This window comes from Danio aesculapii, chromosome 4 (genome assembly GCF_903798145.1).
Source record: "Danio aesculapii chromosome 4, fDanAes4.1, whole genome shotgun sequence".
Lineage (NCBI taxonomy): Eukaryota > Metazoa > Chordata > Actinopteri > Cypriniformes > Danionidae > Danio > Danio aesculapii.
In genome coordinates this window covers 52220844-52238034 of record NC_079438.1, presented here as the reverse complement: position 1 = coordinate 52238034, position 17191 = coordinate 52220844, and positions in this window count along the sequence as shown.

The following is a 17191-nucleotide window of genomic DNA, read 5'->3' as shown; positions in this document are numbered from 1 at the left end:
ATATAAACAATGTAAATTGTTTATCACTGTATAAAAGTAGTTAACTTTCAGATAACAAATAAAATGTCCGTTTGAGTAAAAATTAGCCATGTAAGTAGTTAAAAAATAAAAACTTTTAGAGCTTTAATACGTTTACTGTTTTTATTTTCATTCCCCTTAGCTGTTTTTTAGCTGATACACTCGATTAATCACCCTCAAACCTGCATCTGTTCCTGCGCACACCTTCACCTGAATTTCTGCAGTCGGAGTCCCCGAATTACATCCATCTTCCCTGTGCAATTGGTTGACACATTATCTCATTAAACGTACAAAGAAAAACTCCTTCTCTTTATCTGCGATAATCTAATTAGCATGAGGCAGATGGTTTAATAAGCGATATCTGTGCCGTTTAGCCTCCCAGACGCCCAGGTGGAGAGCCGGAGAGCCTCCTCAGGATGCCTCCACTCTCCCTGCTTGCGAATGGCTCTCCTGGGCTCATATTATTGCTTCCTCTGCCTGAGGGTAGCGGCGCTCGTTGCTCTCCAGATATGAATACAGAAGGAGAAGCTGAGGGAATCAAACAAGACGGAACCCTAATTATTTTGCTTATTAACCAAGCCTAACTAGTTAACAGATGTTCAGAGGGTTGCACGGCAAATTAATGAAATCCCTTCTATTTTTTTCTTCTTAATTTTAGATTGTTTGTCTCGCCTACGTGGTTATCAGTGATAATGGGACTTGCCCGCGGGTGAAGATCAATATCGTATTATGCAATCAGCCCGTTTTCCTCGCCGTGTGTGAGTCTATCAGACGTGACTAGGAAGAGCAGAAGGGCAGAGAGCGCGAGGAAGGCCGGTCATTAAGAGGAGGAAGAAGTCCAGTGACCAGATTACATTACAACCATGTTTTTCCCCCACTTCTGACAGTTCCACCGGCTGATAATGAGACGACGAACCCACTGCCCAGATGTGAACGCACAGATCAAGTCCAGCCGACAACCCAGCCATGGCCACTACATCCTGAATCTAGGCAAATAGGAGCCGGGCAGGCAGCCTTCGCTTCAGCTCTGAAAGATCCGCTCAATTACCTCCCCAACTTTCAGCTGAGGTCTTCTTACTGACCGGCTGAGAGGAACCGTAATGAGAGCGGATTTAGTCTAAAAAGATGTGCCCATCTACAAAGGCAGAAAGCAGGCTTGGGCTCAGATTGATGGCTGGAAATGGTGGGGAGGTCAAGACGAACACATGAAGCATCACCCTTGTGAAAGATATGGCAGAACGGCCCAGCAGAGCCAGAGTGAAAGGTGGTCCGTTTTCCAGTTCTCGCCCCAAAAGCCAGAGATATGCTCATAAGCAACATAAATGGAGCTTTGCTTCATGTGTCTACACTCTGGAAAGACCTTAACGCCCCCCATTAACACCAACCAAAGGGAGGTCTAGTGGAAGGCAGCCATAAAGTTACTCAAAAGCTGAAAGTTAGAGGCTAAAGACGTGAGAAGACCAGACTTTCTTTCTACCTAAGAAAGAATGTCCAAATTAAAGCAAGGTTACCTAAATCTTATTATTAAATCTTCATAGAGTTTCCATGTTAGCATTTGTGCTGGAAAATGGTGTAGCTTCTGGTAATAATGTGTAGTTTAACCTCATGCTGGGAATGGAAAACATCAACTACATGCTACACTGAAAATTTGACTCAGAAAACAACAAGTACCTCCAGTCTCTACCTACTGTGGATTAGTTGCTTGATTTCTATCTTCTCACTTTTAGATTGCATGCAAGTGTGACCTTCGTCCTCTTGTGATCTCAACAACATGCCAATTAAACAGTCTGTAAACTAATCAGCTTCAAACGCTTTGAAAGAACATTGATTATTTCGGGAGGAAAACATTAAATTAGTTCTTCGCTTCTTGCCTTAAGTTAGAGATTAGAAATCGCGCTTATACTGTCTGCATCAAGCCGGTGCCAGTTTGCTTGGAGAGGAAAGACCCCAGAAGCTAATTACACTCAGCTGTGAATTGAAACAATATCTAATTGCGCGCTGGATTAATTACCAGCATCTGTGGTGTGCATGCCTAAACAAGAGCCCTCATAAATAACAGCAGGTACATCTACACAGATGGGAATTCTTCAGCTCAGCCCTCAGTCTATATGGAAAACATATTAGTGCTGTTTTTATTGTTCAATGAAGTCTAAGATAAAGATAAAGTCCTTCACTTAGAACCCTAGTAAGTGGGAATGGATGGAGGGAAGGATAGATGACATGGATGGATGGTTTTGATGGATAGATATACATAATATATAATAATTATTGAATTATATATATATATATATATAAAATAATTGAATTATGCATGGATAAATGGATGGGTGGATATATGACTGGATGGATAAATGAGATGGATAGTGATGAATGAGTGGATCAAAGGATGGATAGATGGATGGATTAGTGGATGGATTGATGGATAGATAGATGAGATGGATATAGTGATACATGGGTGAATCTATGATTGGGTGGATGGATAAATGAGTGGATGAATGTATGGTTGGATGGAAAGAGTGATGAATGGAGGGATCTATAGATTACATGGATAGATGGATGGATTGATGGATAGATATGAGAGTTAATTGAATTATGGATGGATGAATTGATAGATGCGTAAATTGATGGATAAGTGGATGGATGGATAAATGAGTGGATGGATGGATGGATGGATGGATGGATGGATGGATGGATGGATGGATGGATGGATGGATGGATGGATGGATGGATAGAGTGATGGATTGATAAATGAGAAGGATATAGTGATGTGTGGATGTATGATGTTTGGATGGAAAGAGTGATGGATGGAGGGATCTATAGATTACATGGATGGATGGATTGATGGATAGATATGAGACTTGATTGAATTATGGATGGATGCATAAATGGATGTATGATTGGGTGGATGGATATATGAGTTGTATGTATAGATGGATTTATGGATCGATTAGATGAATAGAAGAATGGATTGATGGATAGATATAATAATGGATGTATGGTTGAACATAGTAGTTGATAAATGAATAGATGAATGAGTGGATGGATAAATGGATGGATGGATAGAGTGATGAATTAATAGATGAGATGGAAATAGTGATGAATGGGTGGATCTATGATTGGGTGGATGGACATGAGTTGTATGGATGGATGGATGGATATATTTGTAATACTGAATGTATTAATGGATATATGACATGGGTAGATCGGTGGATGAGTGGATCTATGATTGGATGGATGGATATATGAGATGGATAGAAGAATGGATTGATGGATAGATATATGACAGTTAATGGATGGATGGATATAGGAGTGGATGGATGGATGGATGATGGATGGATATATGTGATGGATAGAGTGGTGGATAGGTGGATCTATGATTGGATGGATGGATAGATAGATGCATGGATAGATAATGGATAGATAGGGTGATTGGTTGGATGGATGGACAAATGGGTGGATGGATAGAGTGATGGATTGTTAGATGGGTGGAAATGAGTAGATGGATAGATAGTGATGGATGGAGGGATGATAGATGAGAAAGATAAAGTAATGGATGAGTGGATCAATGATTGAATGGTTGGATATATGGATGTATGAATGGATGAGATGGAGAGAGTGATGGATAAATAAATGGATGGTTTGATAAATAAATAATAGCTTGGATAGATTGTCAATTTTGATTTTCTTCATAGAAACCCATTGTCTCTCTTTTCAGATATTTGCCTGAAAGACAGTCAGATCTGTGTTTACTCATCATTTCCCATCAGTAAAACAGCTTCATAATGCAGATGTCTGTCTCCATTTAGCAATGCTGAAAGTTTAGAGTTGAGCTTTAGGTGAGTTAGTCTATAGTAATTATAATTAGCTTAATTTAAGAAGTAAAGATGCCAGCAGGAAGCCTCCGGTATGTTTATCATGGTTTTTCTTCAGCATCTGCGTAGGGTCTTTTTTTCAGACAGATCATCCCTTTGCTCCCCTCCTGGGCACCGATCGAGCTGCGTGTTTACATACAACACTCTTCAGTTTAAAGGAATTTGCATAGTCAAATCCCCTCTCATATTATAAATGTAATTAAATCTCTTAACACAGAGGCAACCTCCGAATGGTTTCGCTGCTGAAGCACTTTTTCCCCCCCGCTGTTTTACAATCAATTAAAATGAAGGAGATTCACAGTCATCGCCGAAGCGCTCTGATCAGCATCAGCTGCGAGTTTATGATGTGCGCAAGACAGTCGCAATTAATGCGCAGCCGCCGCTCGCAGGTGTTCTGCGCCTCAGGCCGCCTCAGGAGAATCATATCTAACTTTGTGCGGACCTCAGTCAAAACTAAGACTTTGCACGCGTCAGGTTTGCATTAAGAATATTAATGCCCATATTAATTTTGTATTGACCTTTCTTGCCCGGCTTCATCCGGCAGTCCAAACAGAGAAAGAGGCAGTTTTAATTCCCCGGCTTGAAGGCAGAGAGATCCTTCGGCTAATGAAAAAAGGCAGTCAAACAGAGCTGCTCACACAACATATTAAAATAGCAAGATCAATAGTCCACTCTATGATTATAGCCAAACATTCCCATATTCCCAAACAGCAGGCAGGGAGAAGAACGGGCCTTTCTGTTGGATGCTGGCAAATGAAATCAATAGCGCGACTTTTAGCTCAGGTGCTGCAAGTAATAGGTTTTAAACATTCCTGGCGTCTCTGGTGAGTGTTTTGTTGAGGATGTCTATTTTTGGATACTCTTACTGCAGATATGCAAGTATCTGTATTTATGCCTTCTCAGCAGCTTGTGCTGATGCGCTGAAGTGTGTTCATCAACTTTATGGTCCAATGCGTTGTTTTACTGTAAGAGTGCACTTTTTTTCTGCAGCAGGGGAATCTCAGCTATTTTTTTTTTTTCATCCACAACCCAATTTTGAGCTTCCTATGTCTTTGCAACTCAGGTATTAGGCGAAACTATTGTTAATAATAACACATTTAACTTTTTTCTCACTTCTTGTGAACAGTTTTAAGTATTTTATTTGCAAGTGCAATGCTGGTATTATTATTATTTATTTATTTTTTGTGTGAAGAAATCAATGGGTATTTGCAATTCCGCTTATAAATTGTAGTCAAAGGTAATCAAATAAAAGTTTGTGATTGAAATTACAAATTTACAGCCCTAATCGTTTAATATTGAATATAATTAATTATGTAACCATGTCATTTTATGTGTGTATTTATTATTTAACTGCATATGCCATCTCATACTTGGAGTTTAGGATTGAAAAAGCTATTTATTAGTATATTTTAAAGCCGTATTTTCACCAAGGCTTTTGTATATGCTCAAAATAATAATCAAAAGCATCATATTGTGAAATATTATTGCTTAAAACTATCATTTTCTAAATATAAAGTAAGTGTAATTTATTGTGATTTAATGGGGATTTTTTTTTTACCATCATTACTCCAGTCGTCAGTGTCACGTAATCTTTTGGAACTCTTTCGATGCTTATTATGATTAGTTATTATTAATTATCTTATTATTAATAATTAATATTCAGTAGTCAACATTTAAAGTGGCTCAAAGCATTTCATCAAAGTTGTCCTAAAACTATTGAACAACACTCGTTATATGTTTTTCATCCACTTCAATTGTTGATTACTGTATATTAATATAATATTAATTTAAGTTACTTTATAATACCAAGTGACATGGTGGCTCAGTGGTTAGCACTGTCACCTCACAGCAAGAAGGTTGCTGGTTTGAGTCCCGGCTGGGCCAGTTGGCATATTCTTTGTGGAGTTTGCATGTTCTCCCAATGTTGGTGTGGGTTTTCTCTGGGTGCTCCAGTTTCCCCCACAGTTCAAATACATGCGGTATTGGTGAATTGGGTAAACAATATTGGCATAGTGTATGAGCGCATGTGTGAACTTGTTGCAGCTTTAAGGGCATCCGCTGTGTAAAACATGTGCTGGAATAGTTGGCGGTTCATTCCGCTGTGGCGACCCCTGATAAGTAAGGTCAAAGGATGAATGAATGAATATTATTAATGCTCTATCATCAATAATTAATAATCTTAGACCATATTACATAACATATTTTATTATGTTATGTTACAGTATGTCACGTTATGTTATATAAGGTGCAGGTCTCATATAATGGTGAGACCCCAAAGTTTAGAGATTCTGAAAATAGCAGATTAAGCCACTTCAAGCTCTCAGGTGAATGAACACTTCAAAAAGTTCATTATTTCATCAGTTTGCTGGATTCACACTCACGTCGGCCGATGTGTTTGGTCGCAAAACAGACTTCAGAGGGGACGTGAAGTCTTCTGTTGTGTTTTTCTAAAGTTGACTGTCTGTGTAAAGATCACTCAGGAGAAATTACATTTGTGCTTTGATTTAATTAAAGCTAAATATTGGCCAATCGTCAGCGGCCGGCCTGGCGGATGCTTGACACTATAATTATCTCCTGTGGTACTTTGTCTTAAAGGCTGCGCTCGAGCGTGAAACCAATTCCAACGTTCACTCATCAGGGGCCACGTCGCTCGCCTCTGTTTGCTTACTGCTTCTTTAAGCCATTGCTGAATTGCGCCATTGGATCATACAGGAGCGTTTTGTGACTCACAGTGATTGGGGAATTACAGCCACGCTGCTGTTAATGAAGAAAATAATTCAGTCTGTTTGCTGGTCTAGTAGGTGGTACTTTTCTGAACAAATGTGCTATGTTTTATGGCGAGGCTTTCAAAAGGCTAATATATAAACTGCGCTGGAATAAAACTGCATTTGAACTGATTGATGTATTTGTAATAGTTAATTTGAACAAAAAACATTGGGCAAGACAAATAAAATGCAGTAGTTTGGTGGGTATTACGCCCCAAGTCTAGAGGAAACAACTACATCAGCATAATAAACTAAATAAAGTTGTGGGTGGTGGATTTCCCAAGTTGAAACAAAAACGTATGCAAAAGATCCCTTTCAGCCGACAACCAAACGCGGACACTCAGTTGAGAGTAATTGAATAGATTTATTGTAGATAAACTAAGTAATTGAAATTAGCATCTCTTCAGAGTGGCCACTGGCCAAAATAACAAACAAAACAATCTGCAAAGTAAATAATCTAAATAATCTGTAAATCTTTAAAGAAAAATACAGGTAGCTTACCTTCCTCCTTAAACATAAACATAGTCAAAAGTAGTCAAAATAAATAGGCAGACCACCCCTACAAGCTCAAACTCTCAAAATTTGCAAGCATTTATGGACATTTGGATGATAATTAAGTTTTGTTGTCGACCGGAGGGGTTGGGAAATCCAGGAGCTCTCCACTCCCAGCAACAGCCGCACCAAAAATTAGCTCTTCGAACTCTGCCGGAAGTTCCGTTTTATAGCTCTTCGCGAACAGCAGCCAATCAGAACCTGGACCACATTAACATGGGAGCCTATGGGATAAGAAAAGACAACACAAGAAGGCTGGACAAAGAAAAAAAAACACATACAATGTGCTACAAAAAGAAATAAATAAACTTTAGTCACAACAGTGGGTTTAATTGTCTGAATGGCTTGGCGTCAATCAAAAAGTAAAAGTTAAAGACTATCTATAACAACTATCTATAGTAATACTGTTTCAAAGTTTTTTTTCTACATTTTATACATAAGCATACAAATATGTACACTTAAATTTGTACTTTATTGTTTAAATGTGCTAAAACACTACACAAAACTGACTAATTTTATTAATTAAAAAATATTGAATCTCTACCATTAATTGGCTGTGTATATATATATATATACATATATATATATATATATATATATATATATATGATTATTGTTATATCACATTGGTGCAATTTTTACTATATTATGATATATTAATAATAATTGTGTAAAAGGTTGTTGAAAACACAATACTAATTCTAAGCAGCTATAGGTTTATATATATATATATATATGTATGTGTATATATATATGTATGTGTATATATATATATATGTGTGTATATATATATATATATATATATATATATATATATATATATGTATATATATATATATATATGTATATGTGTATATGTGTGTGTATATATATGTGTATATACCTGTATATAGATAAATAAATATATATTTTTTTATAAGCTTATAAGGTGACATGTTATAAGGTGGTTGGCACTGTCGCCTCACAGCAAGAAAGTTGCATGTTCTCCCCGTATTGGCTTGGGTTTCCTCCTGCTGCTCCGGTTTCTCCCACAGTCCAAAGACATTCACTATAGGTGAAATTGAATTCACTAAACTGGCCGTAGTGTATGTGTGTGAATGAGTGTGTATAGATGTTTCCTAGTGCTGGGTTGATGGAAGGGCATCCCCTGTGTAAAACATATGCTGGATAAGTTGGCGGTTCATTTCGCTGTGGTGACTCCTGATGAATAAAGGGACTAAGCCAAAGGAAAATAAATAAATGAATACACACTTATAAATAATATAATATCTATTTTATTCTATAAATAATCAGACTTGACTGAAATAATATCAGTGGATATTTCTTTAAGAGCCTGCCTTTAAGGGCCAACTTTAATTTGAGAATTGTCCAAGAGCCTTGTGATTTACACTCAGAAGCGCAGGCGGATGCAAATATGCACAGATGTGGCCTTCCCAGACCAGCAGTATTGTATCGCGGTGATGTAACTTGTAGACACTGCAATATGTTGCTTTTGATGGCACAGCAGAGTGTTACGACAAGCCAAGAGTATCCAACCATACATGTTCTATACTTTTTGTCATTGACTTATCTACTCCCTCTCTCTCTCTTTCCCCCTCGCTCCTTCTTTCTTTTCTTGAATTATTCAACAATGTCACAGCAGTGACCTGTCCCTTGTCAGCACTACCTGCAGTACCTGCAACTCTGAGGCTGTGGTGATGTGAGGTCTGTCTCTCTTCTTTGCTTTCTTTCTCTCTCTCTATCTCTCTCTCTATCTCTCTTGGCTGTAATTTGTGTCGGTGACAGCAGGTTGACGACTGAGCGGCAGCATGTGTTTGTGTGTGTGTGTGTGTGTGCGCATGAGGCCTTCTAACACACATTTTCTCTCTCTCTTTCTCTCACTGCCGTGTCACTGTGAGAAGCCTGGAGGAGACAGGCCGCGGGTTTTTTAACCCGGCGCTCCGCCGTTCACAGCTGCGACTTGTCACATTAGTCAACTCAAATTTTAAGAAAATCAATTCCAAAGTTTAATTCGCTCGACTCCCATGCCTGTTCTCCCTCCGCACCTCGGCCGCGGCGCCCCCAGCACCTCATGAAACAGACTCCCAAGGGGCACAAGTCATCAATCTTAAATCACGTCCTCAAAACTAATGGCGGAGCTCTGTGCCGGGCCTGCTAAATTGAATTATTAGCGGATTGACAAAAAACTGCTGGGATTATTTTAGGGACAGGCGGTGAGAGGCTTAATGACAGGAAGTGGCGGCGGGAGGGAGGAGGGAGGGGAGGATGTGGCCAGAGTCGAGTTGGAAGGGAAACGATTCAGAAGGGTCTCTTCGCTTCCTCCTGCAAATCATCTTCTTCTGCTCAGGCATGTTCACCTGCCAGTCTCCGGCCTGAAACACACTCTTTGTGAGTGTATGAATGCAGATGCTTATGGCCACGCAAAGAAAGAATGTATTGCATTCTCAACGTCACCGCTAGAAGCGCTGGCTAAAGGGATAGTTCACCCAAAAGTGAACATTTACTCACTGTTTACTCACTGTGTCCTCAAGTGCACTGAAAAAAAAAATTTGACTCAACCTAAAATTTTAAGGCAACAAACTCCAGGACATTTTTGACCTAAATCGAGTCAAGTGAAGTAATTTGAAAGTTGAGTCAACTTAAAAATGTCCTGAAGTTTGTTGCCTTTTTTTTACAGTGTGGTTCCAAACTATTAGGCCTTTCTTTCTTCAGTTGAACACAAAAGAAGATACTTTGACAAATGTTGGAAATTGATACCCATTGACTTCCTTATTAGGAAAAAGAGTACAGTGGAAGTAAATCTATAGCAGTTGACAACATTCATTAAAATATCTTGTTGTTGTTCAACTGAAGAAAAAAAAAAATCTAAGCAAGTTTGCATCAAATGAGTACATTTTTGGGTGAACTGTCCATTTAAATCGTGGTTTGCATGATTTAACTACAAGAAAAAGAGTACAAATATAATCTACATTTAAATGTAATACTTTTAAAAGCAATTAATAAACCAACATAATTGTGAATTTTTTTTTCTTTCTCATTCTTGTCTTTTCAGATTTGTTTTATGGGCTCCAATAAATTCATTTTGTTCTTCGTTTTGGGATATTAGGGATTTTGAAATAGCAGCATACAGTAGTTCATCTAAGGTTAGTGAATGTCCCATGTCACCTGACTATGTACTGTAAATTTGTGCTGTGAATTTTCCTTTCGATAACAAAATATACATATATACAAAATATACAAAGTTAAAATCAGGGTGAGAATAAAGCACCAGCTTAGAAAGCAGCTGATCATAGTGGATTTTTGCATGAGCTCTGCAACAGTCGGTTGCTTTTAAAAATGCAATCTAAATTGAGCATTTATAAATGCTTTTAGTTACTATTGCACTTTAATTATTAAGCAGTTTAATTGTTAATGTCCGACCTCTGAAGACTAAATAAACTAAAGAGAACTTCTCCAGGAAAATTACCTGTGGTAATTTTTCATTTCTTAAAATCTAAGTGTATTTTGTCAGTCATTCTAGTTCAACTTTTAATCTCCCAATTTTAGATGTATTGAAGACTTTAGGCTAAACATGTTCTGAGTGATGATATATGAAGGAGTTATTCAGAAATGTTTTTCTTTTTTAAGAGAGATTACTTATAACTAAGCCCTACAAAATACTGTTATTAAAACTGACTAGGGTTGGCAGTCTTAACATCTTTTCCAAAATCTCCAGCCAGTTATATTTTAACTCAGTAACTATTGATATAATTCCCTTAATATAGTTTGAAAGTCTTTTTAGTGAATGAAATAAACATTGGGTCGTTATTTTAGTCTCGTTTGCAAACTTGTAATTGTTTTAATCTTTCATTAATGATTGACTAAATAATACTCAACCATTCTTGAATTATTTGGATGATTCATTTAAAAATAATATTATCAATAATAATAATAATAATAATAATAATAATAATAATAATAATAATAATAAATTCTTAATTCAGAAAACTGAACTCTGTTGGAAAATCCAGCGATTCCCAGCACAGCCTGCCAGTATTGAGTGCTTTGAGCATGTAAACCCATGTGTTGAGCAGTATTTACAGGGGCTTTCCCTCCGTCGGCTTCTGCGTTGTGTATGAGCGTGTGTGTGTGTTTAGAGTTACAGCTGTGCTCTCTGCGTATGATGGTGATGGATGAAAGTTGCTCTCTCCCAGAGCGCGGCACTGAATTAAATTGAAAGGTACTGTTGATTCCCCCCGTTACCGCCTCAGAATCAAGTTTGTTAGAAATTGATTTAAGCCAGGGGGGTCTTTGTGGAAAGAAGGCAGACATTTCCTCTTGATGGGAAGGGATGATTAGATTTGTTTTGTCTCTCTTTCCCCCCTTTGCTGGAGTCAGCAAATCATATCAGCTCTCTCCCTTGTCAACACACGCTCCTTGTTGAGCAGTCAAAGCTAATTTGCAGACGTGCCACTTGGTATTTTTTGTCTTACTTCCCCGATACTCAGTTTCCCTTTCGTCTTGCCTGTCCGCTGAGATGTTTTGACACTAAATGTTGATTTATCTTGTGCCACTATTGAAGTATTGATGAAAGTGATTGGTGTAGAAGCTCTGCTGTTTAACCTACACTACTGAAAGTGAACATTCTTTATTGAAATCTGTGGTTTCCTGAAGAGCCTTTAACATTCATGGAGACTTTTGATTGTTAAGAAGGTTCTTTACAATGGGAAAAAAAGTTATTCCCACTAAAGGTGTGTTCAAACTTAACAGATTTGGTTTGATTAAAACAAAATAGTGATGCAACGATATGGAGAATTTTGGCTAATTTTAAAAGCCAATAACTCTTAATATTTGGAAACCAATAACCAATAAATAGGCCTATAAATAAGATTTAAATGAATTTTCAGAGCCTCATTGCAGCTTTTGTTTAAAACAGACTTAAACAGACTAGGGATGCACCAATGTGGAAATTTTGGCTAAAATCTTAACCGATGAGTCAATATTTGTAGGCTAATAACCGATAAATAGGCTTATATATTTTAATTTCTATATTAATTTTTCAGAGCTTGATTACAGGTTTTGTTCAATTAAAACTAACTAGAAATGTACCAGTATAGAAATTTTGGCTAATACCAGTAACCGATTACTATTTATATATGAACTTTCAGAGCCTGATTACACGTTTTGTTCAATAAAAACACTTACTGGATGCACCAATATGGACATTTTGGCTAATACGATAACCAATAAGTCTTTATTTTTTAGGCTATTAACCAATAAACAGGCCTATATATTTAAACTTCTACTGTATATGAATCAGAGCTTGATTATATGTTTTGTTCAATTAAAATAAACTAGGAATGCACCAATATGGAAGTTTTGGCTAATACCAGTAACCGATAACTATTTGGAAGCCAATAACTGATAAATAGGCCTATAAATTAAAAATTCCATAGGAATTTTTTAGAGCCTGATTACATGTTTTGTTTAATTGAAACAGACTAGGGATGCACCAATATGGAAATTGTGGGTAATATGATAACAGATAAGTCTGTATTTGTAGGATAATAACCGAGAAATAGACCTATATATTTAAAATTCTACTGTATATGGGTTTTGTAGAGCTTGACTAATACCAGTAAGCGATAACTTTATATCTGGAAGCCGATAACTGATAAATGGGCCTATAAATAAAAAAAATAATAATTATATTAATTTTCAGAGCCTGGTTACACCTTTTGTTCAATTAAAACAGACTATGGATGCACCAATATGGAAATTTTGGCTAATATGATAACCGATAGGCCTGTATTTTTAAGCCAATAACCGATAAATAGGCATATAAATTTAAATTTCTAAATACATTTTTCAGAGCTACAGGTTTTGTTCAATTGAAACAAACTAGGAATAATAATTATAAGTGATAACTCTCTATATTTGGAAACCGATAACTGATAAATAGGCCTATAAATGAAAAATATATATATGAATTCTCAGAGACCGATGACAGGATTTGTTAAATTGAAACAGCCTAGGGATGCTGCAATATGGAAATGTTGTGTTGACGCTAAAATCTGATAACTGATATAACCGGTAATTTGATATAATCTACTCTGTTCACTTCAACTTCCTGTTCACTTTCACTTCTATCTTTGTAATCCAATAACTGCTTAAATAGGCCTATACATTAAAATTTCTATAAACATTTTTCAGAGCTTGATTACGTGTTTTGTTCAATTGAAACAAACTAGGAATGCATCAATATGAAATTTTTTGCTAATACCAAAACCGATAACTCTATATTTAAAAGAATATGACTGATAAATAGGCCTAAAACTGAAAATTTGATATGAATTTTCAGAGCCTGATGACAGAATTTGTTTATTTGAAAGAGACTAAGGATGCAGCAATAGGGAAATGTTGGCTGACACTGAAAGCTGATATAACTGATTAGATTTTGGGTAATACCAGTAACCGATAACTTTCTATTTGGAATAATATGACCGATAAATAGGCCTATAATTTTCAGTCTGATATAAATTTTTCAGTGCCTGATTACAGGTATTCTTTGAATAAAACAAACTAGAGATGCATGTGAATCTTAGCTGATATTGAAAACTGATAATTTGTTATCATTTACCCTGTTCACTTCCAAATAAACTCTGATGTAGTTTGACTGAATCATAAATTAAACATGAACCGAAGACATGAGGTAAAATAAATTGCATCCTTAAGCATTCCAAGTTTTGTAATGTACAGTTTTCCTTTTGAGTCTGTATCAAAATAACAGATTAAACTATGTATATGAACACATGCCAAAAAACCAATGGTCCTTTAAGAACTGCTCACTGAAAGGTTCTTTGGGGAATCTAAAATGTTTCTTCAATTGCATCATTGTAAAAGCCCCCTTTTGGAAGATTTTTAAGAGTCAGTGTAGATGAGGCGTTAGGAAGCTGTAAAGGTTGGTTGTCATCTTTTCTACAAGATGGTTTCCTATGGGAAAAGTGAAGGTTCTGAGTCATCATTCATCATTTGTGGTTCTGGTCTATTTTGCAGTCTCAAATGGCAGGAGTCTATCTCTGTACCATCCATCTTTCAGGCCAAAGTCTCACCTCAGCAGTGCAATTAAACTGCTAGTGCGTAATAAACAAGTTAAACAGGATTAAATTTAGATATAGTGAAGGTTATACAATCTTCAGCTGCTTAATTCAGTTCAAACCTGGTTTACCTTTGGCCCTGCACAGTGTCATTCAGCGTGTCGTCCTGTCTCCCCCCCAAGTCACCCTGGGACGGTCCTGTTTTGAAGACTTCAGTCCTTCTCATCACAGCAATGGGGACTGAAAGGGACTACTGCCGTAAACCTCCATGTCTACGGCGTCCACAAGAGATTTGTCAATACACTGAGCCATATAGGTTCTGGCAGGCTTTCTTCAGGGACGGCATTTGCCTTGAAGTACTGTCTTTTCTCATCTTCAATGTCAGCCCGCAGGCTGGAAGACAACATATGTTCTCTTCATGTCCACCAGACACGGACCCACCAGTCACATGACACATTATTGAGCTTAAACGCATCGCATACTTCAGCTTTCTTCACCAGTACCAGAACATATGGCGCAAATTACCGTGGCAGAGATACTTTGACAAACACAGTGTCCCGGCACTGAAATGACAAAATCATTAATTGGTATCTGGGTATGTTGGTGATTTTTCGCACAGCGTGAAGGCCTGTCTAAAACTCACAGATGTAAAAGATTAATCTGTTGCCTTCAGGTAGGTGAGATGAAAATCAATGCCTGCGTTGACGACGACTCGCTGTTTCGAGTTGCTCTCCTCTTTACACACAAAAAGCTCTTCCTCTACCTTCTGGGGAAATTGCTCTTTTTTTTTTTTGTCCTTGAACAGACTCATTGGTGGTGACCCCTTTGGCTGTGGTAATTATGACAATTTGAGGAATGGCCTGCAACTATCAGCGATTTCCTCTCATTTACTCAATGTGGAATTTAATTGATTTTACCACCCAAGAAGTCAACTAAATATAATCATATCATAAAGCCTTTCTCGTGTATTAAGAATGGTTTGTTTCCTCCTCTTGCTTTTTTATTAATTTTTTTTAGCTTATTTTGTTGTTAATATTTTAGTTTTAGAACAGTGAAAAAATTATATTAACTTCATTTTAATCTTAATTTTTATTTTTATTTAAATATTTTTTATTTTATAAAACCAGCACAACCTGATAGTGAACATAATCTGGATATTATATTATATTATATTATATTATATTATATTATATTATATTATATTATATTATATTATATTATATTATATTATATTATATTATATTATATTATATTATATTATATTATATTATTATATGTTTATAATGTATCACTTATTATTTAATACAGTGTACTTTTAAAATATGTTAAAAAGTGTTAAGACTCTCTTCAGTTTGGTCAACTAGCACTAGCTAATTAAACTATTTTGTCAGTATTATGCAAACAATATGATCAGCCAGAAATATTTAACATATTTAATAATGGTAATGTTATAATAAAATGTATGTTATAATTGGTTACGCCGTAACCCACTGTGCATCAACGCAGTTCCGTTTTTAATATTCAGTCAAGTATTTCAGTGCAGCCATAACCCACGAGTCCCACGTTGAGAGCTATAATCTTGCTCCTCTCTGGATGTGTGGAGCTCTTGTTAATGTTAAACAGAGATTAGCCCTTTCATTTGCCATACAGCTCAGTTCTCGCCCCCTCGTCTCCTCTGCCCCCTTCAAGTATTCAAAATTAATACTACCCTCAGCTCCGAGGCCACTGTCTGATATTAACAAAGTAATAAAGAGAATGAATTTTTTAAAGCATATATTCTTAGAGGGTTAATATTAGACTGTTATCAATGAGAGGTCAAGTGATGTGGGGAATTTTGCTGTCAGTTGTAGAAGCTCTGCAATTTTGATAGCTTATTCGTTTAACTTTATTTTATGGCATAGTATAGGCAAGCGTTCGCTTTTATGCTTTTATTAGCAATTTCTAGTTAGTTGCATGATGTAAATGTGCAAACACATACAGTAATTAGGGTAAATATTAGAGTTCAGGTGTACTGAAGAGCAGTATTGTTAATATATTCATGTTAGAGAGATGTACCTCTCCATCATATGCAAATTGAAGATGGATTGCTTCATTTAAATGCACAAACAGATAATTGGGGTAAATCTTAGGGTCCGAATGTACTGAACATTTCTAGTTAGAAAGATGTGATTCCATCTTTTCTTATCCTCCATCTACCTATCCAACATCTCCGTCCACTTCTTTTTTGTTGTCCTCTTTCTCCATTAATCTTTCTGAAAGGCCCGATATCATCCATCTCCCCAGTCGTCTATTCCCGGAGGGTAAATTACTCCAGAGGCCCGTGTGGCCCCGCTCTGTATCAGGTTGACCCACGTCTTGTTTGCCATTTTGTGTACGCCGCTGTTTATTTAACAAGGAGCAGAGTGAGAGGGCCTTCCAGAGACGGTCCTTTGATAGTAACTTTGACACCCGAGCTGAATAATAACCCTCATTATGGAGTGGCTGACAGCTCCTGAAAGAGCTGATTTATGAATATGCTGGGGGCTGAAGCCTGCTGCCTTTCCCCATTCGCTCTCCACAGCATCTTGGGCCGAGGCTGTCCCTGCGCTTCTCCCTTCCTCCGATCTCCTTTTCCCCTTTCTTTGCTCGTGATTACGGGCATGTTACGTCAGGTGACTGAAGGCCGATCGAAGAGTCTGAGATCTGAAATCAATGGGAGTTGAGACCAAGAACTAAAGAAGATTACCTCTGCTGGTGTTTAGATGAAAAAAAATCTAAAGATTAATAGACGGGTGCTTGGGTTGGTGGATTAATGGATGGATTCTGTAGATGGTTGATTGGTAGATAGATAAGTTGCTAGATAGATGTGTAGATAGATTAAAGGGTGGGTAGATACAGTAGACTGGCTGTTAGTTGGATATATAAAAGG